At 39.2% G+C, this 26,261-nt stretch overlaps 2 long non-coding RNA genes across 2 annotated transcripts in view; one reads left to right on the forward strand and one right to left on the reverse strand.

The window, feature by feature from the left end:
- Positions 1-13,098, reverse strand: part of LOC139707305 (uncharacterized) — a 127,932-nt gene extending 114,834 nt beyond the window's left edge. The window contains exon 1 of the long non-coding RNA XR_011708965.1: positions 12,892-13,098. This is a non-coding gene — a long non-coding RNA (uncharacterized lncRNA). The remainder of the gene's footprint in view (positions 1-12,891) is intronic.
- A 1,150-nt stretch (positions 13,099-14,248) lies between these two features.
- Positions 14,249-21,517, forward strand: LOC139705016 (uncharacterized). The gene is made up of 4 exons (XR_011706922.1): positions 14,249-14,345; positions 14,849-14,919; positions 17,651-17,918; positions 21,001-21,517. It is a non-coding gene; the product is annotated as an uncharacterized lncRNA (long non-coding RNA).
- Positions 21,518-26,261: the final 4,744 nt, after the last annotated feature.

Genomic DNA, 26,261 nt, shown 5'->3' on the forward strand with positions numbered 1-26,261 from the left:
TAAAGGCATAAAGATAGGAAAAGAAAAACTTAAATTATCACTATTTGCAGGTGACATGTCTGATACCTAGAAGACCCAAAAGGGTCTACAAAGAAACTACTAGAGCTAATAAATGAATTCAGCAAAGTGGCAGGATATAAAATCAACATGCATAAATCAAAGGCATTCCTGTATATCAGCGACAAATCTTCTGAAATGGAAATGAGGAAAACCACCCCATTCACAATATCCTCAAAAAAATAAAATAAAATAAAATAAAATACTTGGGAATCAACCTAACAAAAGAGGTGAAAGATTTTTACAATGAAAACTACAGAACCCTAAAGAGAGAAATAGAAGAACATCTTAGAAGATGGAAAAATATACCATGTTCATGGATAGGCAGTACTAACATCATCAAAATGACAATTTTACCAAAAGTTCTCTATAGGTTTAATGCAATGCCAATCAAAATCCCAACGGTATTTCTTGTAGAAATAGATAAAGCAATCATGAAATTCATATGGAAAAATAAAAGACCCAGAATAGCAAAAGCAATTCTAAGCAGGAAGAGTGAATCAGGTGGTATAGCGATACCAGACGTCAAACTATACTACAGAGCAATAGTAACAAAAACAGCATGGTACTGGTACCAAAACAGGCAGGTGGACCAATGGTACAGAATAGAGGACACAGAGACCAAGTCACAAAATTACAATTATCTTATATTTGACAAAGGGGCTAAAAGTATGCAATGGAGAAAGGATAGCATCTTCAACAAATGGTGCTGGGAAAACTGGAAATCCATATGCAACAAAATGAATACGAATCCCTTTCTTTCGCCATGCACAAAAGTTAACTCAAAATGGATCAAGGAGCTTGATATCAAAACAGAGACTCTGCATCTGATAGAAGAAGAAGTTGGCTCCAATCTACATATTGTGGGGTTGGCCTCCAAATTCCTTAATAGGACACCCATAGCAAAAGAGTTAAAAACAAGAATCAACAAATGGGACTTACTCAAACTAAAAAGTTTTTTCTCAGCAAGAGAAACAATAAGAGAGGTAAATAGGGAGCCTACATCCTGGGAACAAATTTTTACTCCTCACACTTCAGATAGAGCCCTAATATCCAGAGTATACAAAGAATCCAAAAAATTAAACAATAAGAAAACAAATAACCCAATCAACAAATGGGCCAAGGACCTGAACAGACACTTCTCAGAGGAGGACATACAATCAATCAACAAGTACATGAAAAAATGCTCACCATCTCTAGCAGTCAGAGAAATGCAAATCAAAACCACCCTAAGATACCATCTCACTACAGTAAGATTGGCAGCCATTATGAAGTCAAACAACAACAAGTGCTGGTGAGGATGTGGGAAAAAGGGTACACTTGTACATTGCTGGTGGGACTGCAAATTGGTGCGGCCAATTTGGAAAGCAGTATGGAGATTCCTGGGAAAGCTGGGAATGGAACCACCATTTGACCCAGCTATTCCCCTTCTCAGACTCTTCCCTTAAGACCTTAAAAGAGCGTACTATAGGGATACTGCTACATTGATGTTCATAGCAGCACAATTCACAATAGCTAGACTGGAAACAACCTAGATGCCCTTCAATAGATGAATGGATAAAAAAAATGTGGCATTTATACACAATGGAGTATTACTCAGCACTAAAAAATGACAGAATCATGGCATTTTCAGGGAAATGGATGGCATTAGAGCAGATTATGCTAAGTGAAGCTAGCCAATCCCTAAAGAACAAATGCCAGATGTCTTCTTTGATATAAGGAGGGCAACTAAGAACAGAGCAGGGAGGAAGAGCATGGGAAGAAGATCACCATTAAACAGGGACGAGATGGGGGAGGGAAATGGAGAGAGAAGGGAAATTGCATGGTAAAGGAAGGAGACCCGCATTGTTATACAAAATTACATATAAGAGGAAGTGAGGGGAAAGGGGAAAAAAACAAGAGAGAGAAATGAATTACAGTAGATGGGGTAGAGAGAGAAGATGGGAGGGGAGGGGAGGGGGGATAGTAGAGGATAGGAAGGGCAGCAGAATACAACATACACTAGTATGGCAGTAAGTAAAAAAGTGGATGTGTAACCGATGTGATTCTGCAATCTGTATACGGGGTAAAAATGGGAGTTCATAATCCACTTGAATCAAATGTATAAAATATGATATGTCAAGAGCTTTGTAATGTTTTGAACAACTAATAATAAAAAAATTTCAAAAATCTACAAGACTTTATAGTAGTCAGCAGAAAATACTTTCCCAAGCCTAATATTGAATGTATAAAAATTTTATGAACAACAGATTATTAGCTTATCTGATATACACTTATGTGCCACACAATAAAGCTTCACTTAAAGATATTTTGTTCAATAACAGGACACACATACATCAGCTAATCTGCTCTAAACAGATGGATAAACTCTTATATATTCATGTATATGTCAGGTTATATAGTATCCTGAACTGAGTCCTCTGAATTCTTGCCAATCCACAATATTAAATATGTTCCTTACGTGTCTGTTATTTGTTATATTAATTTCCCTAAATGTAATGAGGGACAGCAAAATTATTGCTGAAGTGTGCAGAGAATTGATTTACCAGATTAATTCTGTGTGTTTTTAAGAAATTAACAGAAATTATGAGCAAGAAATGTTTCACTCACCAAGGAACTTAATGACTAACATGAAACTTTTTTTTGGTGAGTATAAACTAGCAAAAGTAGCTATGTATGTTGAATACACCCCCAGGAAAAATATACATTGTGATAGGAACAAGACCACCAGGGTTCTGAGGCAGGAGAAGGACTTTGACATTGACAGTCATAAGTATGTCCTTTGGAATATTCCGTAATTCTTTTTCTTACTCCATTTCAGGAATTTCACATGGAAGAAATACATCTGTGCATTTTCCATTTATCTTAGTCTGATTACAATTGACACCCATATGTTTCTGGCCTTGCAGCTCAAGTTTTTCCAGTATGTTATAACAATATTTTTTTAGTTTTATTGATTTTATTTTTTAAATACATGACAGCAGAATGCATTACAATTCTTATAACACATATCAGCACAATTTTTCATATCTTTATATATATGTTCACACTAATTCATGCCTTTATACATGTACTTTGTGGTTTTTTGCATTACAATTCTTATTACACATACATACCACATTTTTTCATATATCTGTTTATATATAAAGTATGTTGACACCCAATTCGAGTCTTCATACATGTACTTTGGATAATGATGTCCATCACATTTCACCACCCTTGCTGATCTCCTTCCCTTTCCTTTTACCTCCCACACATCTTCGCTATCTAGAATTCACCTAATAACAATAATTCTTGATGTCACAATGTTAGCTGAAGGTGGAAACCCTGTATTTGAGGAATGGACAGATCATCCAGGGCATGACAGTTGTTTAAAAAGGTTTGTGTGGGTATTAAATCTCACATTTTTTATCTATTCATCTGTTAAAGAACACCTAAATTGGTTGAGCTGCTCTATACATTGATGTGGTTCTGTCATTGTTGATGCTGATTTTAAGTTCTTTGATTATATACCGAGAAGGGCAATAATTGGGTAAAATGATGGTTCCATTCTAAGTTTTGAGAAGTCTCCATATAGCTTTCCAAAGGTTGCAGTTGCACCAGCAATGTATGAGTGTACCTTTTACCCCACATCTTTGCCAACATAGATTGTTGCTTGTATTCCTAAAAATTGCATTTCTGACTGGGGTGAGATGAAACCTCAGTGTATTTTTGATTTGCATTTCTCTAATTGCTGAAGATATTGTACGTATATTTATATATTTGTTGATCACATGTATTTCTTCTGTGAAGTGTCTGTTCAGCTCCTTAGTCCTCTTAATGACCGGATTATTTAGATTCTTGGTGTTACGTTCTTTGAGTTCTTTCTATATCCTGGAGATTAATGCTTTACCAGAGTTTCAGATGGAAATATTTTCTCCCATTCTGTCAGCTTTCTGTTCATGTTCTTTTCTCCTTTGTTATGAAAAAGATTTTTACTTTTATTTCATCTCATTTATTGATTCTTGATAATACTTCTTGTGCTTTAGGAGTCTTGTTAAGGAAATTAGTTCCTAAGCTGATATGATATAGATATGGGACTACTTTTTTTTTCTATTAGGCACTGTAGTCTAGTGCCTAGGTCCTTGATCCACTTTGAGTTGATTTTGTGCAGTGAGAGAGATAGAGGTTAAATTCATTTTGCTAAATATGGATTTTCAGTTTTACCAGTACCATTTGTTGAAGGGGTTATCTTTTCTCCAATGTATGTTTCTGACACCTTTGTCTAGTATAAGGTAACTGTATTTATGTGCATTTTTCTCTGTGTCTTCTATTCTTTGCCATTGGTCTATGTATCTATTTTGCTGCCAATTCCATTCTGGTGTTTGTTACTGTGGCCCTGTAGTATAATTTTAAGTTCTGGTTTTGTGATGCTGCCTGCTTCCCTTTTCTTGCTAAAGATTGTTTTGGCTATTCTAGGTCTCTTAATTTTCCAAATAAGAAATTAATGAAGTAACATTTTTATAGCTTTATTTTATTCATTTATTTTTAATGTGGTGCTGAGGAATGAACACAGGGCCTCACATGCACTAGGCAAGCACTCTACCATTAAGCTAAACCCCAGGCCCCAAACGAATTTTATAATTGCTATTTCTATGAAGAATGTCATTAAGATTTTAACAGGAACTTCAAGTTCTTCTTCAATTTCTTTCTTTAGTTGTGTAGTTTTATTGTAGAAGTCTTTCACCTCTTTTGTTAAATTGTGAATCTTTGTTCTTACCTCATGGCTAAGTTGTACTACACAGACCTAATAAGCTCTCATGGATATCTCCATATAAATGTTCATGTATTCTTTCAAGACCCATGGTAACCCAAGATAAATCCTCTAAATCTATGCCAATGCACAATTTAAAACATATTCCTTGCATGACGATTATCTGCCAGACCATTTTCCTTGAATATACTGATGGGAAAAAATGTTCTTCATGAAAAGCTGCCAAGCAGCACGTGAATTCACCCAGGTAATTTTGTGTACTTTTTGGAAAATAGGAGCAGTTAGGGGTAAGATACATTCAATCAGCAAGGAATTGGTTGATTATCATAATAGAAATCTCCTTAGGAGAATAAAAAAGTCAGAGTAGATAATTACAATTAAAAATCCACATAGAAGCATGTATGATGTGACACACAGAAACTCACTGTGTATACTGAAGCAGAAAGAATACCTTGACATAAACTGTGTTATGATTTAGATATGAGGTCTTCCCCAAAATCTCATGCATGAGAAAATGCAAGAAAGTTTATAGGTCAAATGATTGGGATATGAGATTCTTAATATAATCAGTGCATTAATCTTCTAATAGGGATTAGCTGGGTAGTAATTATAGGCATTTAGGATGTGGCTAGAGAAGGTGGGACAATGAGGGCATGATTTTGGAATTTATATTTTGTCTGTTCTAAGGAAAGCTCTCTCTCCCCCTCTTCCTTGTGATTATGTCCTGAAGCAATTTCTTGTACTACATCTTTTTATTATGATCTTCTGGCATACCTTGTGCATAGAGTAATAGAACAAGCTGTCTATGGACTGAGGCCTCTGAAACCATGAGCACCAAATAAACTTCCTCCTCTGAAAATTTTCTTATCAGGTCTTTTGGTTGCAGCACTAAGAAGCTGACTAAAACATACAGTTATTACTGTATTACTCAATAGAATCCAAATATATTTCCCTCAGTACCTAACACTGAGGGAAAATATCTGAGAATTTTACATCTTCATGAAAGAGTATGGGAACCCCAGTCAAGAGTATATGTTTCTGACCTTGCAGAACAAGTTTCTCTAATGTATCACAGAAACCATTCTTAATGTCATATGGGTTTTTCTAAGGTGGGATCTCAGGATGGTGAAGATGGCCAGAATTTACCAGGGAATACATTTTCTGTAGCTGAGTGCTTGTGATCTTTGATATATCTAAATACTGGGGAGAATGGAAATACCATGTTAGAAAGAAAAAGAACTTAGGATTTTGAAGGCGTTAAAGGATTTTAGGAGTTGCAGGCAGAAGCTCTACCTCCCTAAGGCCCACATATGTTAAAACCTAGCTGGATTGGAGGAAAACTTTTCTGGCCAGAGTAAGAGAATATTAATTGGACCAAGCAAGAAAGGTAGGGGTCACTGGAATTATACTACACTTATAGAAGTGCCACACAAACTAGGAAATCATGAGGAAAATTGTCCGCATGTACAGTGGGGGCATCACAACAAAAGGTTGCCATGAAAGCCTGATGCCATATCTGAGACGTCCTGGTGGGAGAATTTACCTGATTTAAAAAAAAAAAAGACCTCTTTTCATGTATGGCTTTCCCCAGAAGAGGGAAATAATATAAACACATATTTGAAGCCCTGTCTTCAGAATGGAAACACATAAAAGGAAGATTGTGCCACTTGGGCAGAAAACAATGTAGTAATATCTAGTGTGTCTTGGGTCCTCAAAATCAATGTTTTTGGCTTTAGGTTTAAGTGAATCTACAAATGCTTGGTGAGCTCTTATGAATATCTCCATATAAAAACTTATAGATGCCAAAATCCTTAATAAAACTTTAGAAAAACCACATTAAAAAACATATGAAGAAGATGATACACCAAGATTAGGTAGGCTTCATTCCAGGATGCAAGGCTGGTTCAACATACACAAATCAATAAATGTAATTCACCACCTAAGAGAATTAAGAACAAAATCATCTCAATGGATGCAGAAATGACCTTTCATAAAATACAGCACTCAAGCATGTTAAAAACACTGGAAAGGGCCTGGGTTGTATGTCAGTGGTAGAGCACTTGTCTAGCAAGTGTGAGGCACTGGGTTTGCTTCTCAGCACTACATATAAATAAAAAAAAATAAAGGTCCATCAACAACTAATAAAAATATAAAAATAAATGAACACTGGAGAAAGTAGGGATATAAAGGAGTTACCTCAACATTATAAAGGAAATATATGAAAAACTCATAGCCAACATCATATTAAATGAAGGAATATTGAAAGCTATTCCTCTAAAATTAGAAACAAAAGAAGAATATTGACCCTCACCACTTTTATTCAATATAGTTTCTGAAACTCTAGCCAGGACTATCAGGCTAGAGAAGAAAATTAAATGGAGAAAAATCAGAGAAGTAGTCATTAAACTATCATTGTTTGCTGGTAACAGAATCTTATATATAGAAAACCCCCAAAATTCCACCAAAAGACTTCTAGAGATGATTAAAGAATTTAAGAAATAGCAGGGTACAAGAAAAAAGGCTCATTAAATTAATAGCTTCTTTATAAACAGCAATTCAGCAGAGAAGAAATCATGAAAACCATCATTTGTAAAAAAACGTCAAGAAAAAAATAAAATACCTGGGACTTAATCTACCCAAGGAAGTAAAAAACAAACAAACAAAAAAAAAAACTATACAACAAAAATCACTTATCACTGAATAAAGAGATTAAAAAAGGCTTTAGAAAATTAAAAGACCTCCATGTTCTTAGGCAGAATTAATAATGTCAAAATAGCCATACTACCAAAGCAATATACACATTCAATGCAATCCCCATCAAAATACAATGAAAAGCTTCAAAGAATTAGGGGGAAAAAAATGTCCTACACTTTGTTTGGAAGAATAAATGATCCATAATAGCCAAATCAATTCTGAGCAAGAAAAGTGATTCAGGAGGCATCACAGTATCTTATTGCAAATTATACTGCAGAGCTATATTAGCCACAACATCATGGTACTGGCATCAAAGTAGACATAAAGCTCCTTAAAAATGCCTGAATTCTCATTAGATACAAACATTACTTTGCTGTCAAAAGAAGTACTTTCTTTGGTTAGGATTTTGTTTTCGTTCTTCAAAAATAATCTGTTAGCTCCTACCTTTTTCTTATGTGTCTTGTCCTTTCAATTACATCTTGAACAATCTTTTCATAAATTATTTGGGGGAGATCAAAATTCATGAAGAGATTTCCCCCACCCCTAGTAGATGTGGGAAAGTATGAAGACTTGGAGCCCAAGAGGCAATAGGAGGGTATCTTAGCAGAGAGAGTCAGCTTGCTTCAGAGCCCATGCAGAAAAGGTGAGTAGAAACAGGGGGACCAGTGGGGAGTGAGGAGGGGAGGGAAAATAGAAGAATTGGGAAATAAGGTTGACCAGATTATGCCGTATGCATGTATGAAGACATCACAAGGCATTCTAATTTTATATGTAAATATAATGCACCATCTAAAACATGAATGAATAGATGTGTAAAAGTGTTCTTTTTTCTCCACATTCTCTCTAGCCTTTATTATTATTTGTATTATTGATGATTCTCATTATAACTAGAGTGAGATGAAATATCAATATAGTTTTGATTTGCATTCACCTAATTGCTAAGGATGTTGAATATTTTTTTCATATATTTACTTATTGAATTTCTTCTTTAGAGAAATGTCTGTTTAGCTTTTTTGGCTATTTATTATGTTGCTTTTTTGGTGTTAAGTTTTTTGAGTTCTTTATATATTCTGAATATTAATTTATATATATAATTTCTTATTTTTAATTAATTTTTAATTAAAATATATATTTTAGAGGATTAGCTGACAAAATTCCCCCTACCCCCATTTTTTAGACTTTCCCCTTCACTCTTGTTTCCTTTGCTATGCAGAAGATTTTCAATTTGATGTTATACAATAAGTAATTCTTGATTTTATTTCTTGAGCTTAGAGGTCTAGTTAAGAAAGTCAGGTTAAAAGGACATAATCAGATCATTTTATCCAAATATTATATTTTACCCAAATTATTTTTATATCCAATGAAAGAACTCAATCCACAGCAGGTGATCTTCTCACCTAGGACCCCATTGACATTCACAGAGGCACTTCATTTCTGCCCTGAACAGATTACTCCTTGGCAGTGGGGTCTGGGAGTTTAGATCCAGTTAAACATTCTACTCCTATTCTGTTTTCTTTCAGGACTGATTTAATGACTGTTTTGAACACTTAAATCATCTTTATTGTCCTTGAACATATCACATTTAATGAAAGACAAGATCAACAAGGCAGAGAAAGATCAGTAAAAATAATACTGAAAACAGGAGGACCTTGAAATTTAAGTCACCGAGAGAAGAGAAAGAAAATAAAACACAGTAAAAGTGGTTCAAAGGGGCCAATTTCTTGGTGAAAATTGAGAGAAAAGTTCATGGAGAGGTTCTTATTGAAAAAACTGACTATCAGTCACATGAAAGTTGAAGAGGGATGATTAGGAACTGGGAATAGGGAAGGAGAAAGGGAAGGCAGGAGAAGAAAAAGACAGAAGGCTGGACAAGATCCATGTACCACACACGCCTGTGTGGGAAGGTCACAGAGAAAACCCATTCATATGTACAATTCATATGTGCTCACAGTTGCATAATAAAAGGGAAAAAACATCTTTAAAAAAAAAACACTGCTATATTCAAATTAATCTTGTTTCATCAACTAAAACCAGTTCAGCAGACACCTCTGATGCCTGATGGTTATGGAGAGGAGAAATAAGGGGCCCGGGCACTAGCAGTCCCTCCTGCTTCTGATCATCTCTGCAACAGCAATAATCTGACCTGACTTGAATGCAAATGTACTGAAGCCATCTGAGGTGCACTTTCTCAATTTCCTCATCATTTCCTCCAAAGTTACATAGCTCACTTTTTTCTTTCCTTTCTCCTCTATCATCAACAATATATTTGTGTGTGTGTGTGTGTGTGTGTGTGTGTGTATTTTGTACCAAGGATTGAACACAGGGGCATTCGAACACTGAGCCACTTCCCCACAACTATTTATATTTTATTCAGAGACAGGTTTCACTAAGTTGCTTAGAGCCTCGCCAAATTGCTGAGGCTGGCTTGGAACTCGCCATCCTCCTACCTCAGCCTTCCAACCTGCTGAGATTACAGGCATGCACCACCACCACACCCACCTAACAATCCATATTATTTTCAAAAGTAATTTCTCATTTATGGCTTGTTCCCACCAGCTCTTTCCTCTTTACTCAGCAGTAATATCTTAGATATAATTTCTATTTCTTCATCTCTTTGCTCCTTCTCATCTGACTAGATAACAAGCACAGAAATAAAAACAGAAAGTATGCTTTCCCTTGATCCTGTCCTGTCTTCAATTACTATCCAATGGCTCTTCATCCAGACTTTTCTAAAGGGAAGTCTATAGACTCTGGCTCCTCAGTGCAGTTTGAAGATCAGCACTGGCTTCACCTGAGAACTTACTGGAAATGCAGAATGGCAGACCTGCTGAACCAGAATGCATGTTCTTGGCATGGTCTACAACAGCTGATTCATTAAAGCTTCAGAGGCGCTGGTCTATGATGGGTCTGCTTCCAATTCCTTTATCTTACCTTTCTGGAATCTGGTCTCAAGTTCCTCCCTATTATATTCCCCCAGATTGAAACTACAAAAGAAGTCCAAAACTTGCTAATGCACTTTTTTCTTTTGGTCACTCAATGGCTTTCCTGATTTCTCCCTAACTGGTTCCACTATTCTTTCCAATTTTCTTTTATTTTGGCCAATATAATAACATCCTATGTAATAGCAACATTTTATAGGAAAGTCCATTCCTATTGACACTGCCTCCTCCCAAGCTTAATAACAACAGTGGGATAGCTTTCCTCTAACTCCTTGAGTTAACATTACCGCTAACCAGCTGTGATGGTAACCATAGAATCTTTCTCATTTTATGTCCCACTGAAGAGTGAGGATAAGATCCAATCCCTACTTCACAGAGTTGTACTGTGAAGAAGGCAAAAATGGGGTGAGACCTCAAACTTGATAAGGTGCTCAGTTGAACTGTTAATAAGACCCTTATCCTCCACTCGCCATCTCTGTTACCTGCCTGCATCAGAACATACCTAAAGTCTGCCACACTTCATAGACCGCAAGACCATACAATGGTTTTCATGACTATAGCACAGAGCATGTTGGGTTCTTTCTCTAATGAATTTGAAGAATAAAATCCATAGACACAAGAGAGCAAAGTAACAGGATTTATTACGGTAAGTAATAGAAACTGGAAAGCACAGGTCCCCATAAGGTAGAGGTTCAGAAAGAAGGATATCCAAGAGTGGCTATTTTCTAAGGTTTATATAGATCTATAGGTCCAAGGAAGTCAGCCTCCTGCCCAGTCCTTGGTAAGGCATTCAGTGTCCACAAGGTATTCATGCAGCCTTTTAGTCCAATCAAAATATCAGACATCTTTCCTTCTTTGGAGAGTCATGGACTCCAGTCATATAGGTCCTCATTTAAAAATAGCATTTTTGCAAGTTTCTTAGCAAACATCTACAGGTACTATTGGTGCTCAACTGCCCAGAAATTTACCCATGGGCCCACCTCCCCATCCTCCCAGAGTTATCTCTTCCTCCGGACGTCATTACTAAGTCCCCATTAAATGACTTAAGTAAATGGCTTCTGCTCTTCATTTTCCTGAAAAGAGTACATCTATGGAATGCCCACCTTTTTATAAAAGGAGGTGTGCACAAGCCCACATAGGTTCCAAAGTGGTGTCTGCAGACACCTGCGACAGCACCCCATTTAGCTATCATTCAGAAGTAGATCCAAATCCCAGTTCTGCCCTTTACTAACCTATAATCTTCTCTGTGGTGAAGAGATGGTAGAGATACCCACAAAATATCACTCCTCTGACCTCTAATTGGTTATTATACAAATACCAGGATATCCATCAGACTACTTTCTTGCCCAAAATAACCTAAAACAAAAACTTACCCCTGTGTAGTTTAGAATATATTTATACACGTTTGAAAAATATTCTTTCATATAAAACATGATTCTAGTTGTCTAGGAAACACACAAATACATTTCCTAATGTCCAATAGCTCATAGTGTTGCAGGAGCTTTAAAACGAACATTTAAAAAACTAAACTCACACAAAAAATAACTTTTAATAATGTGAAATATTAGGATGTGATACAAGGACTTTGAACATTTTTCAAAGACTTATGATGCAGCTGGGCTCAACTGCCCAGGCTGAAATGAAATGCCTGCGAAGACAAGCTGAGGCATCCATCCGGAACAAAGCTCAAGAGCAGCCTGGGCAGTTTAGACCCTGTCTCAAAATAACACACACAAAAAAGCTGCGGATGTAGCTCAAACTACAATGCAAAATACTTCTGAAATTAAAATTTTACCATATGGTTATTGAGAGTCTCTGCTTCTATAGTCATTTACTATTTGGGGCAAAACATGCATTCTTAAATTAAGAGTGTATAGGATATAATGTCAATGGAATGACTTTGAAAACTCAGTGTGCAATCCCTCAATGGTGGGGCTCCAACCTGGTGTTAGCCTTAGGCGGGCTCTGGACCTGGGTCACACAATCAGGGCTTTTACATACTTTTACATACACAAACAGGGCACAAGAGAAAGGTCATCACTTGTAATAAAAAAAAAAGAAAAGAAAAGAAAAGAAAAACCTCCGCACCCCTCAGAGGTCAGGGTAGCAGGTTGCAGACAAACATGGGGCACGAAAAGCAAACCAGAATCCTGCAGTTTCCTTTTCATGCCCCATCCTCGCAAGCCCCGCGCTTTCTGGGGCTACCTAGCTCCTCTACCTTGTGCCAAAATGGAAACCAGATACACTGCTCCGGGAGGCTGCTTGGGCTCTGGGCACCCACACGGCCACCCGACCGGCCACCCAGCACGTGTGTCCCGCTCTACCTGAAAGCCACTCAGCCCTGCGGCCGCAGGGATCACCCTCGCCTGGGAACAGAAAAAAAAAAAAAAAAAAAAGCCTTGCTGAGCGCCTTCATCATCCTGGGTACCTGCTGCCACCGAGGCTCACCTTAGCAGAACAGCAGCAGCAGCCCCACGGTGCTGGAGATCGCCCTCCCTCGCAGGCGGACAGGGAGCCTCGACAGTGGAGTTCCGCTCCCCGCAGAGCTGTCAGGGTGCAGGAGACGCTGTGCGCGCACTGGACCGCGGCACTGGACGGCGGCCAAAGAAAGAGGGACGGGATGGGACAGGATGGGCGCACTGGACGGAGGCCCTTCTCCCGCGACTTGGGCTGGACTTCAGCAAACCCGCAGGAGCGAGGCTGTGGGATTACCGGGCGGCGGAAGAAGGAGGGTCGGGATGGGCGGGGCTGGGGGGTACCACCCAGGCTGTGCTCTGCGCTTAGCCTGGACCAGTGGCTGTGCCTGCCAGAAGCACGTGCGCACCTCTGCAAGCCGCCTATTTTTTTCTCACCCTGCGGGCATTTAGTCATCGCTGCGTTTCTCTTTCTGGCTGCCGGTACTCCTTGTGCGCCTGGGAGATCTGACCAACAGACTTGGGGAGCCCCCTACAGGCTCTGGCGTGGGGCTCGTCCTCTTCAAGTTCACAGATACTGACTGGGCTGTGCGGTGAGAGCATGGCCTTTTCAGAGACTGGACGCCAAAGGAGAGAAAGAGCCCCATTAGGAGAGGCGGGCAGGGGAGCCTTCTGCCCTCTCCAGTGGTGAGCAGGGTTGGCGCTCACAGTATTCTTGGCAGAGCACGGGTAGATGGTGGGGGTTCTATAGGGAGTTTGTGATTCCCCCTCCCTACGGATTGGACCACTGATGGGAATGGGTAACTCCGCATATCTTTCAAAACACATTCACCCTAAAAAGGAGACGCCTCTGTGCTGGTGGGATTGGGTCTTAGGTGGGTTCCTATCTTCTGCGGGGGGAAGCCCACTCTTCTCCACCTCCAGCTGCCTTTTGGCTCACTCTTCTGACATACCTTCCCACCCGTATCTTCCAGCGACCACACCATCCAGGCATTGCTGACACTGAGTAGTTTAGATGTCCACTGCTCTCTGTTTACCCATCTCCTGGTCCCATCTGAGACTTTGCTTCCACCTAGCCTCCCTCAGGTCCAGCCTCTACCCACCTCCACCCTTAGGGGTCCTGAGAGGACTCGTGATGCTATGGTGTGGACACTGCCCTCTCTTTGGAACAGGGTTTAGAGGGCCTCTCATGTTTACCCCTACATATACCTGTGTTCCCATACGTGGACATACATGCACTCAGGTACCTGGCTTCCCTCATATGAGGGAACTTGACCAATAGCATCCAACAGACAGCAGAAGGGGACCTCTAGGCCTGCTGGCCTTGGAAAGTGTAGGGGGCTGGGAGTGACTCAGCCCTGCCTGAGCCCAGGGCATTGTTTCAGGACCCAAAGCTTGGAACACCACAAGGGTAGTTGCTTAAGTGGAAGAGAGGACGTGGACACCACCACACTGGGAGATCAACAGGAGATCCAAGGCTGAGGGGAGGTAAAATCCAAAGGTGCCAGCCTGCCATTCCCCAGGGGGGGCTTCCCCTTGCTTTTCTTCTGGGAGGGGGAGGATCTGAGGAGGCTCTGGCTCCCTTTCATGACTCACATTAGTCATCTCTCTTGGGGCCTCACTTTCCCCAGCTAGATACATCTCCTCTCAGAAGGGGGAGGGGGTGAAGATAAAAAGAGGGATTATGCTATAGTTTGGATCTTGATTGACCCCCACACACACAGGCCTGGTCACTAGGATGGCACTGTTGGGAGGTGATTGAATCCCTAAGAGATGGAGCCTACTTTAGGTCATTGGGAGCATGCCCTGGAAGGGGATTGTAGGACCCCAGGCCCCTCATTTTTTTTTTGTTTTTTGTTTTTTCTTCCTGGCCATGTGGGGAGTGCTGCATCTGTAACCTCCAGTCACAATGTGCCACCTTGCCACAGGCCCAAAACAAAAAAAAAAAAGGCCCTTTTTTCTTTATAAGTGATCTTGGTATTTCATTATAGAGACAGAACACTGACTGACTCAGAGGGACATGTGAGAATGGAATCCAGCGCCAGCCTATGGGAAGTTTATGGTAAGTCACAGCCACTGTCTGGCTCAGGTTCCCCAGGGACTTGCCTCTGGCATTCTGGCCCCACCACCCTATGGAGGGACACAGGCTCTGTGGGAGCTGGAGGAGAGCATATCATAGTACGATTGGTACTCCCCACCCCTACCTATACAGATCCCCTTAGAATCACCAGGAAAGCTTTTGTAAATACCCAGCTTCCCAGACCCCTGCCACATGATGTAAAAACCCAATTTATAAAGAAAGTTCCCTAGAGGTTCTGATACAAGCTTCTGCTTCAAGGTGATCAGACCTGAGTTTAAATTATTTCACTTATGGTTTGAGCCTCAGTTTTTTTGGGACTGAGTGCCTCCCCGCCCCCCACCCCCACCCCCGCTGTGGCTATGAGGAGTGAATAAGATAGTGTTTGGGAAGCTCTGCCCCTAATACCAGGTAAGCAGCTTACTAGACAGGTGCTTCACGCCCTCTCCCTGTAGCAAATGAGAACCCTACATCATTCATTGCTTCTGAGTGGGTGAAACTCCCTGGAGCGCCTCAGATCTGGCTCCAAGATAGCACAGAAAAGGGAATTTAGAGGTCAAGCCAAACAGAACAAAGATTCCCAGCCAGGTTAGGTCCAACCTGGTGTGGGGGACGCTGATGTTGGGTTAAGATGTGAACCCATGTGTTGGGGTGATCAGCAGTTCTGAGAAGGCTGAATGCTGGGACAGGAAGCTTTGACCCTGGGGATCTTGTAAAGAGGAAAACAATCTCAGCCCTGTTACACTGCCTTTCAGGCCAATCAAGGCTCATGTTCATGGTACTTTGTTATAGCAGACCTAGCAAATTCCTGTACACTGCAAAGAATTCACTCTAATGAACTTAGAGCACTATCAGTTTGGGCTTCCCTCCACCCCAAGGAAGTTGAAAGTTTAAGATGGATTTTGTGCTTTTAGTTTATTTTTGTTTTTATGGTTTCACCAATCAGAAGGTATTTATTAATAGTAAGAGGTTTAAAAAAGCAACTGCTGAAGGGGAAGGCTGTCTGGTGCTGTCAAGGAGTAGTGTCTTGGTTCAGTGGTTACTGGGGTGGAGGTGTATGGGCTGTGCAGGGCACAGGCATTGGAGGGAGCTGCTTCTCTTGTTTCCACTGAGAACTATGCATAATGTGAATTGAATTGCTGCCCTCTGCTTGGAGCTTAGTTTATTCAACTTTACTATAGGTATGTACAGTCGCAAACCACAAAATGTTTCAGTCAATGATGGACCACATAGGTGATGGTTGCTCCACAATATAGCACACACACACACACACACACACACACACACACACACACACATAGCAGGCTATGCCATCTAGGTTTGGGTAAGTACACTCAAGGATGTTCACATAACAAAATAATTACACAAAATTCTTTTAAGAATTATCCCTGCCATTCAATGATAAATGACTGTATGTATAGGAAAAAATATAGTATGTAGGGTTTTATTCTAACCATGGTTTCAGGCATCCAGTGGGGGGTCTTTAAATTGGCCTGAAACAAAGCAACACCTACTCAGTACTAAAGGGATGTTATTGCAATGAAAGCATGTGAACATGCAGATTCGCTGCAGTTGGTATTATTTTTTTCCTTTTTAACTGGAAATTAATCACCATTGCTGGCCAAAAAGTACAGATCTAGATTCATCACCTCCATCTACCTCAGGAATTCATTTACTAAGTTATCATGAGAAAAAGTATGAAATGATTTAAATGATAGAATTTGGGTTGTTTTCTTCTTAAGAGAGCATGTTTTGGTGCATGCATACTTCTTTGCCTTCCTTTGGAATGGTTCATATTAAATGCAAACTCTGGACAACACTGCTCATTTATCCAGGACTTTTAAAGAACTTGAGCTTGTAGTTTGTTTTAAAAAATCCAGTAATGTGTGAATGCAGTAATATGTGGCACTCCTGGACATTGTGTCTGTGTGCACTGCAGTGGCATTCATACTCTGTCCTTGACATTACCATTAATCATAACACATGCTTGTGTTTATAAATGGCCGTGAACTTTTCTTCTTTTTTTGACATGGGGGTCTTACTATATTGCTATCAGGGTTTGGATATGAGGTGTTCCTCAAAAGCTCCTGTTAAGACAGGACTATTCAGAGGTAAGATGATTAGATTATGAGAGCTATAACCTGATCAGTCCATCCTGTTTGAATGGATTGACGGGGAGGTAACTGTAGGCAGGTGTGGTGTGGCTGGAGGAGGAGGTGGATCACTGAGGGCATACCCTGGAAAGGTTCATCTTCCCATAGCCCCTTCCCACCTCTCTCTCAGCTTCCTGACCGTGCCATGACCTGAGCAGCTTTCCTTACACTGGGCTCTTCCATCATGATGTCCTGCCTCACCTTGGGCCCCGAGAAATGGAGTTGGCTGTCTATGGAATGAAACCATAAGCCCCAAGTAAACTTTCTGTTCCTCTAGGTTGTTCTTGTCAGATATTTTGGTCACAGCAAAACAAAAGCAGATTAAACCAGTCCACACTGTTCTCCAACTCCCAGATTCAAGCAATCCCATCCTTCTGCCTCAGCCTCCCACCTAGCAGGGGTTACAGGCACGTGCCTCTGCATCAGGCTGGGGACACACTTTTTATTTATTGTATTCACTCATCTGCAAATATGCATCTTTATAAGAATCAACATTTTACAAGACTTTGAATCAGACATCTTCCCTGGGGCCCCTTCCTGACTCTCTCGCTGGCACTGACCAGCTCCTGCAGGAGGATACTCCCACTTCAAGTCCATTCTTTTGGTCAGAGGCCAGTTCCTGGAATCAGCTCAAACAAGACAGATCAAGAAATGCAAAGTGAAATTCACAACCTGAGAATAAGAAAGGGAACAGGAATAAAGCAAGATGGAGACACTGATGGCAATGTCCTGTTGCCCCACTTTAAGCGGCTCCTTGCTCTCAAGAATGGGAAGTCACCATGTGATGGACATGAAACTGGAATGTCCTGGATGGCCAAAGAATATGGAAAGGTACAGATTTCCATTAAAGATAATGTCAAACTTCATAGTTCATCTACTGTTGTTGTATTTATATAACTGTTTTTCCCTGAGAGGGTAAAGAAAAGACATGCAAAACATGTACATGTCACCCTTGTGGTGGTTGCTGACAGGGATCCTGAGCCTACCACACATTGCCAAGTCCCTCAGAATTTCCTTTGAAATCTAGAAGGAAGGTTCTGTGACTCCACAACTCTTATATTCTGCATACCTACAGAAGGTTATATTCTGCATACCTACAAAATGAGCACTATGTGGATGATGCTAAAGTTTGCTGCCAGGGTAAGTATCCAGGGCCCCTTGAACTATGGCAGTAGCAGCCTCTGTGTTCCTGGACAGGTGAACATGGGGGGAAAAATCTCAGGGAAATAATTCCCCAAGTATCCCTTCACAAGCAAGGCACCCCAGTGCTCTCAAAGCAGTCTAAGGAGTTTACACTTTTTACTCATTTGGGCCTGGGATGGATGGATGGGATCTAGCCAATTCCTGAGATGTACACAAGGCATTTTTCCTCTTGTCCCAGAGCAAAGTGCTTGGTTTATTCTTAATGGCACCAATATCTTCAGCATCTGCAGCATCTGTACCCTTCTTGGCCACAACTTTAAACTCTTTGTGACCCAACTGCAAGTTATTTAGATCTTTCCACTCTGCTCTTTGTTCTATCTGTGCCACCACCACGTGAATGCTGTGGTGCTTTGACATTTCCTCTACAAGGTTATTTAGTCCATCACCTTTAAACTCAGATTCACAGAAAGTCTTAACGACTTGGTCAAAATTTAGCCAAGTTCTTTGCCAGAATATAAAGAGATGGCCTTTGCTCCAACTTCCAAGAGTTCTCATTCCCATCTGAAACCTCATGAATACAGTCTCTACGGTCTGCATTTCTATCAGCATTATGGTTTTTGTAAGCTCACACTAGAATCCTCCATCTTAAACTCCACTTACAACATTCTAGGGCTTCTCTAGCCTATACATCCAGACCCCTCCAAACTCCTCCCACAGACCAATTCCAAAGGCTTCTGAGCCACATGATCAGATATGATCACAGCAATAATCCCAATTCTCAGCACCAGTTTTCTCAAGTCAGCTTTTGGTCACTGTGACAGTGAACCTGAGAAAATCCACTTATATATTTTGGCCCATTGCCTCATGGGTTTGAGTCCATAGTCTGCTGGATGCATTGTTTCCATGCCTTTAGTGAATCAGTACTTCACAGTGGAAGAATGTGGCAGATCAAAGCTACTCACCTTACAGTGGCCAGGTAGGAGAGGCAGGGAGGGAGGAAGGAAGGAACCAAGATCAAGATCTAGCCTTCAAAGCATAGCCCAACAACCCGCCTCTTTCAAATAGGCCCCATCAACTAAAGTTTCTGTCACCTCCCGATGGTGTCATTAGCTGGTGGCTAAGCCTCGTACACATAGGACTTTGGACAGATCAAAACTGTAGCAATCGTTAAAACTTGAACTAGTATAGCAAAGATTGAAACAAGAAGATAAAAATAACATTCTGAATAAAATGAAGCAATCATAATTGTATTAGGGCAGAAAGTCTTCTAGGGACAAAAGAGAAATAGCTATATTTTAAGGAAAAGCCTTGGATTATCCATGTTATTTTTACCTTGTTTTGAATAACTTGTGATGTTTATGTAAATTTTTTAAAAAACCAATTAGGGATTTCAAGGTTTACATGTGGTATTCACATAACAATTTCCAGAAACACAGATACTAGCTTGCTTTAGATGAACTACTAAATTGAAATAAATATACACATTAATTCAATTCTTACCATGGGAGAATACGCACACAGACACACACACACTCACGTACACTTCTGTGTCAGTAAAATATGCTACTATTGCTCCTATCTATGGATAGGTACAAAACTAGCAGAAAGAAATACATTCAAATAAATTAAGCTTATCTTGTAGGCTTAGTTAGGTATACATCTGCCTAACACACATCTGAACTGTAAAAAAGCATAGTGAGTATCTGGCTTTACAATTAAACCTTAATTGTTGTTTTTCCAAGTTTCTCTGTAGATATCTTGAATGTATGTTATTTTATGTGAAGATAATACCTCTTTCAATAATGCTTTATGATTATTCTTTATTATTATACCCCAATTGTTATGTGTTTGTTATTGTAATGTGGGTGTGTGTGCACGCACACATGTGTCTGCAAAAGGTAGATTTCAAAGCCTTATCAACCAATTCATAGAAATGAGGCCCAATGCCAGTGTTTTGAGAACTCAGTTCTCAAAGCAATTCTTCAGAATTTCACATACACACACACGTGCACACAGGCACACACATTTAACTGTTCCTTGTGGTCTTCAGTTGACTTCAGAGTCTATGAGGGAGGAAATTGGGTCATAAAAAATCAGCCCAACAACCTATTAAAGAATCATGCCTTCCAGAATGGCACCTTTCATGTTAGGTTAAGGTTATGAGCGATACTTTCTCACTTCATTTCATGTAGGAAATTGGTAAATGATATTAAAATTGTTTTGTCCACTGTCTGTAGTGGACATTAGAATATATTAGAACTGGACTTAATGGACATAGTCCATATAGGTGCCTAACACTATCATCATCTTATGTTATATGTTGCCACTGTCATATAATCTGAATTAAATTTTAGAAATTTGTTGTTGTTCTTGATTGGTGTTTGTGGGCTTTGGCTCTTACTAATTTGAAGTTTGCCTATCCTCCAGTTACTGACCTTTAGCAAAAAGATTTAAATGCACTCTAAGGACTCACTCTTTAAGGTATGAGGAGGTAAAAATCTCTTTATGTGACAAAGACATTATAATGTTAAGAACCTTCTAATTCATTTTTGGTGGGTTTAACACATGATGTATTGAGATTAGTTAAAACAAACAGTGACAGCGTTTAAGTTTACTAGTTCGTGATTTTATCCTACTTCAGGTTGAGGTAAATTTTTTTTTTTTTCGCTTCTTAGTTATAGTCCAATGATTTGGGAGTAGCTAAATGTATACTAAGAAGAGTTCAAAGTTAAATTTAACTATTATCTGATTTTTTTTACCCATGCTTTAGAGCCATGTGCCAGCATAGAGAGGACATTTGAGAGTCAAACCACGCAAACTAGTCTTCCACTTTCACCTCTGCAAAGAATGTCTCAAGAACCAGAAATGAATGAGGATTATGGTGGAGAACACAGATCTGTCCATTCAGAACATCCTTATGTGCAAGAGCAAAAGGGACTGTTCATCCTGTAAGGCAAAACAGAGTGGGAAAATAATGTACAACTCCTCACAAATCAGTCTGGTGGGTTTGTGGGGGGAAAAAATCAACATTACTGTTGATCCTGAGGAAGAGCCACTTCATGTTAACTAAAGGAGGAAAAAACTTGAATACCCTGTAATTTGACAAAGAATACACTTGGTAGTGAGGGTAAAATGCATCTGGAGGGTCTATCTGTAGTTTTGCAGACATTTCCTGAACAAACAGATTCTATTCTTAAAAAGATCTCTTTCATGCTCTGGGCCCCTGGAATATGCTTGCAAGTCATCTTGGCTTATTTAAATGAAAACGACTATGGAAATAATAACAACCCAGGAAGTCAACACGACTGAGCATTTTTTTTAATATAGAAAACTAAAAATAAGGATCCCAAAAGTAGTTACAGTTGAAAAAGGACCACCATGAGTTTGATATGCAAATGAAAAATATGAACCCAAATTGGAAATTAGATATTAGACATATGCCTAAACCTAAGTTATCCAAAGAACCTTCCTGATTTGTGGCTTACTGCTCCATGGAAATGAATTATGCATATTACTCAAATAAGAAGACCCAGTATATTAGCTATGAAAGTTGCTTATAAGGTTATATTAAAATGAACCCTAATATTATGTATAAGTAAAAAGAAGTATTAAAGAAATTAAAATAGCTGAGCATGGTGGCGCACACCCTGTAATCCCAGCGACTCAGGAGACTGAGGCAGGAAAACATGAGTTCAAGGCCACCCTCAGCAATTTAATGAGGCCCTAAGCAACTCAGTGAGACTCTGTCTCTAAATAAAATACAAAAGAGGGCTGTGGCTCAGCACTTCTGAGTTCAATCCCCAGTCCCCCCCCCAAAAAAAAAATTAAAAATAATAAAAAAGGCACTATAAGAAATAGAGGGGGGCTGGGGATGTGGCTCAAGCGGTAGCGCACTTGCCTGGCATGTGCGGGGCGCTGGGTTCAATCCTCAGCACCACATACAAATAAAATAAAGATGTTGTGTCCACCGAAAACTAAAAAATAAATATTAAAAATTTCTCTCTCTCTCTTTAAAAGAAAAAGAAATAGAGGATTTGTCTCTGAAGCCATTATATTATAATTGCAGTACTAGTTATCATACATCTTGAATTAGAAAAAGTGAGTTCTCTATCACATAGTGACAGAATATCCAATGTATGTCTAAATGAAGAATTATAGCAAGATAGAGGTTTAAGAATGAGATGGGCATCTTAGGAGCAGAGTTCCTGACACTCAAAAAAAAAAAAAAAAAACTCACCTTCAAAAGCAGGCAGGTGTTCACTTGCTGCTTCTCCTGGGTTTACCTATGAGTTAGATTGATTTCTGTTAATGAAAAGCTTATATATGAAAATGTGTTATGAATAGCTCATGTATAAGATGGAGTTATCTAAATATGAAATTGTGTCTACAGGTAGAATATTTCTACTAAATAATATCAGTTTAAGAAACCTTTCTCATAGTCTTTATTCCTTAATTTTAAGATAATTAAGTCTTTCTCTCAGCCCTCAGTGGTAGGGTACTTACCTCACATGTAACCAGGCCTTGGTCTCATCTGGCACCACCTCCCAAAACAAAAGATCCAAATGACATGTGAATTGGGAAATAATGTAGCTCTACACAGTGTGATCTTCTGGACCAAAATAAGCATAGAGTATGTTTCTTTTTAAAATATATATATGTATTTATTTTTTTAGGTGTAGATGGACACAACACAATGCCTTTATTTTCATGTGGTGCTGAGGATCCAACCCGGGTCCCTCCCGTGCTAGGCGAGCGCTCTACTACTGAGCCACAATCCCAGCCCCATAGAGCATGTTTCTAAGAGACGTAATAAGCTCTAGGGTTTTTTCCCCCTCTCTATTGATGGAAGGATAAATTACATTTCTTGAAACAATCCAATAGGAACATAATGGGATGGGAGCAATGAGTGAGAAGGGGTATAACAATGTATCTAGGTTTGAGAGAGTTTTACTGAGCCAAAAAGAATGAAATTATGTCACTTGGTGGTAAATGGGACTCTAGACCATCATGCTGAGTGAAAGAAGCCAAATGCAGAAAGTCAAGAGTCAGATGTTCTCTCTCATCTTGGAAGTGAGAGAGAAATAAGAAATTAAAACTGGCAGGAGATCTCATAAAAATAGAAGAAAGAACAGTGGAGCAGAGGAGGGGGATGGACAGGAAGGAAGAAGAGATGGGAGAGTGGGGGAAGAGCAGATGAAAGTAGCCAAACCATACCATGTGCCTGTGTGAACATGTCACAGTGAGGCCACTTTGATGAATTTCCACAATGCACCAATTCTTAAAAAATGTAAATGTGTGTGTGTGTGTGTGTGTGTATACATATATGGGAAGGCTTGAGAGTTGCAACAATATTTCTGCCAAACTAATGTTGTCATTGTGTCCTCATGTGTGCAAGTTTGTTTGCTTCAATCAAATCCTTTGGCCTTAAAATTCCAACATGTCGTATTTCCAGTTTTGCCAGCACCATTTGTTGAATAGGCTATCTTTTCTCCAGTGAATGTTTTTGGCACCCTTGTCTAGTATGAAATAACCATATTTATGTGGGTTTGTCTCTGTATCCTCTATTCTGTACCATTGGTCAAGTCTATTCTGGTGCCAATACCATCCTGTTTTTGTTACTATAGCTCTGTAGTATACTTTTAAGTTCTGGTACTGTGATGCCTCCCGCTTCACTTTTCTTGCTAAGGATTGCTTTAGGTATTCTGGGTCTCTTATTTTCCCAAATAAATTTCATGATTGCTTTTTCTATTTCTAAGAAGAATGCCATTGGGATTTTCATAGGAATTGCATTAAATCTGTATGACACTTTTGGTAGTATAGCCATTTTGACAATATTAATTCTTACTATCCAGGAGCATGAGAGATCATTCCATCTTCTGAGGTCTTCTTCAATTTCTTTCTTTAGTGTTCAATTTCTTTTTTCATTGTAGAGGTCTTTGACCTCTTTTGTTAGATTGATTCCCAGGTACTTTTCTTTGAGGCTATTGTGAATGGAATAGTTTTCCTAATTTCTCTTTCAGTGGATTCATCACTGATGTATAGGAATGTGTTTGATTTATGGGTGTTGATTTTATATTCTGCTGCTATGCTGAATTCATTTATTAGTTCTATAAGTTTTCTGGTAGAATTTTTTGGATCTTCTAGATATAAAATCATGTCATCAGCAAATAGTGATAGTTTCACTTCTTCTTTACCTATTTGTATCTCTTTATTCTTTCTTTCATCTAATTGCTTTGGCTAGAGTTTCAAGGATGATGTTGAATAGAAGTGATCCAGTTTTTAGCGGGAATGCCTTTAATTTTTCTCCATTTAGAATGATGCTGGCCTTGGGTTTAGCATATATAGCTTTTACAATGTTGAGGTATGTTCCTACTATCCCTAGTTTTTCTACTATTTTGAACATGGAGGTGTACCGTATTTTGTCAAATGCTTTTTCTGCATCTCTGGAGATGATCATATGATTCTTTTTTTTTTAAAGTCTATTAATATGATAAATTACATTTATTGATTTCCATATGTTGAACCAACCCTGAATCCCTGGGATAAATCCCACTTGATCATGGTACATTATATTTTAATATGCTTCCATATGCAATTTTCCAGAATTTTATTGAGAATTTTTGCATCTATGTTCATCAGGGATATTAGTCTGAAGTTTTCTTTCCTTGATGTGTCTTTGCCTGGATTTAGGTGATATTAGACTCATCTTTGAGGAGTATTTGTGTTAATTCTTCTTTGAAAGTCTTGTAAAACTCGGCTGAGAATCCCCCTGGTCCTTGGTTGGTAGGCTTTTAATGGCATTTTCTAGTTCATTACTTGAAATTTATCTGTTTAAATCATGTATGACCTCCTCATTCAGTTTGGGTAGGTTGAAATTTGTCAATGTTTTTTGATGTCTTTGATATTTTCTATTTTATTAGAGTATAAATTAAACCTCTGTCTCTCACCCTGCCCAAAAATCAACTTCAACTGGATCAAAGACTTAGGCATTGGAACACAGAGACCCTGCACTTAATAGAAGAAAAAAGAGGCCCAAATCTTCACCACTTCAGCCTAGGATATGATTTCCTTAACAAGACTCCTGAAGCACAAGAAGTAAAATCAAGAATCAATAAATGGGATGGATTCAAATTAAAAAGCTTCTTCTCATCGAAGGAAACAATTAATATCGTGATGAGAGAGCCTACGGATTAGGAGAAAATATTTACCACATGCACCTCCAATAAAGCATCTTTACAATATATGAAGAACTCAAATACTTAACACACACACACAAAAAAAACCCACAAATAACCCAATCAATAAATGGGCTAAGGAACTGAACAGACACTTCACAGAAGAAGAAATACAATTGATAAACAAATATACGAAAAAGTGTTCAACATCTCTAGCAATTAGAGAAATGCAAATCAAAACTACTCTAAGATTTCATCTCACACTAGTCAAAATGGCAATCATCAAGAATACAGGCAACAATAAATGTTGGCGAGAATGTGGGGAAAAGGTACACTTATATATTGCTGATGGGATTGCAAATTGGTACAACCACTATGGGAAACAGTTTGGAGATTCCTCAGAAAACTGGAAATGGAACAACCATTTGACCTGTCTACCCGACTCCTTGGTTTATACCCAAAGGACTTAAAATCAGCATACTATAGTGACACAGTCACATCAATGTTTATAGCAGCTCAATTCACAATAGCTAGACTATGGAACCCATCTAGGTGTCCCTCAATAGATGAATGGATAAAGAAAATGTGATCACACACACACACACACACACACACACACACTCAGTGGAATATTAATCAGCTTTAAAGAAGAGTAAAATTATGGCATTTGCCAGTAAATGGATAGAGTTGGAGAATTATCATGCTAAGTGAAAAAGCCAATCCCACAAAACCAAAGGCTAAATGTTTTCTCTAATATACAGATAATAAGGCGAGGGGGGGCACTAGGGAAGAATAGCGTTACCTTAGATTAGGTAGAGGGAAGTGATGGGAGAGAAGGGGAGGGGAAGTGGGGATA

This window comes from Marmota flaviventris, chromosome 1, assembly GCF_047511675.1.
Source record: "Marmota flaviventris isolate mMarFla1 chromosome 1, mMarFla1.hap1, whole genome shotgun sequence".
Taxonomy (NCBI): Eukaryota; Metazoa; Chordata; class Mammalia; order Rodentia; family Sciuridae; genus Marmota; species Marmota flaviventris.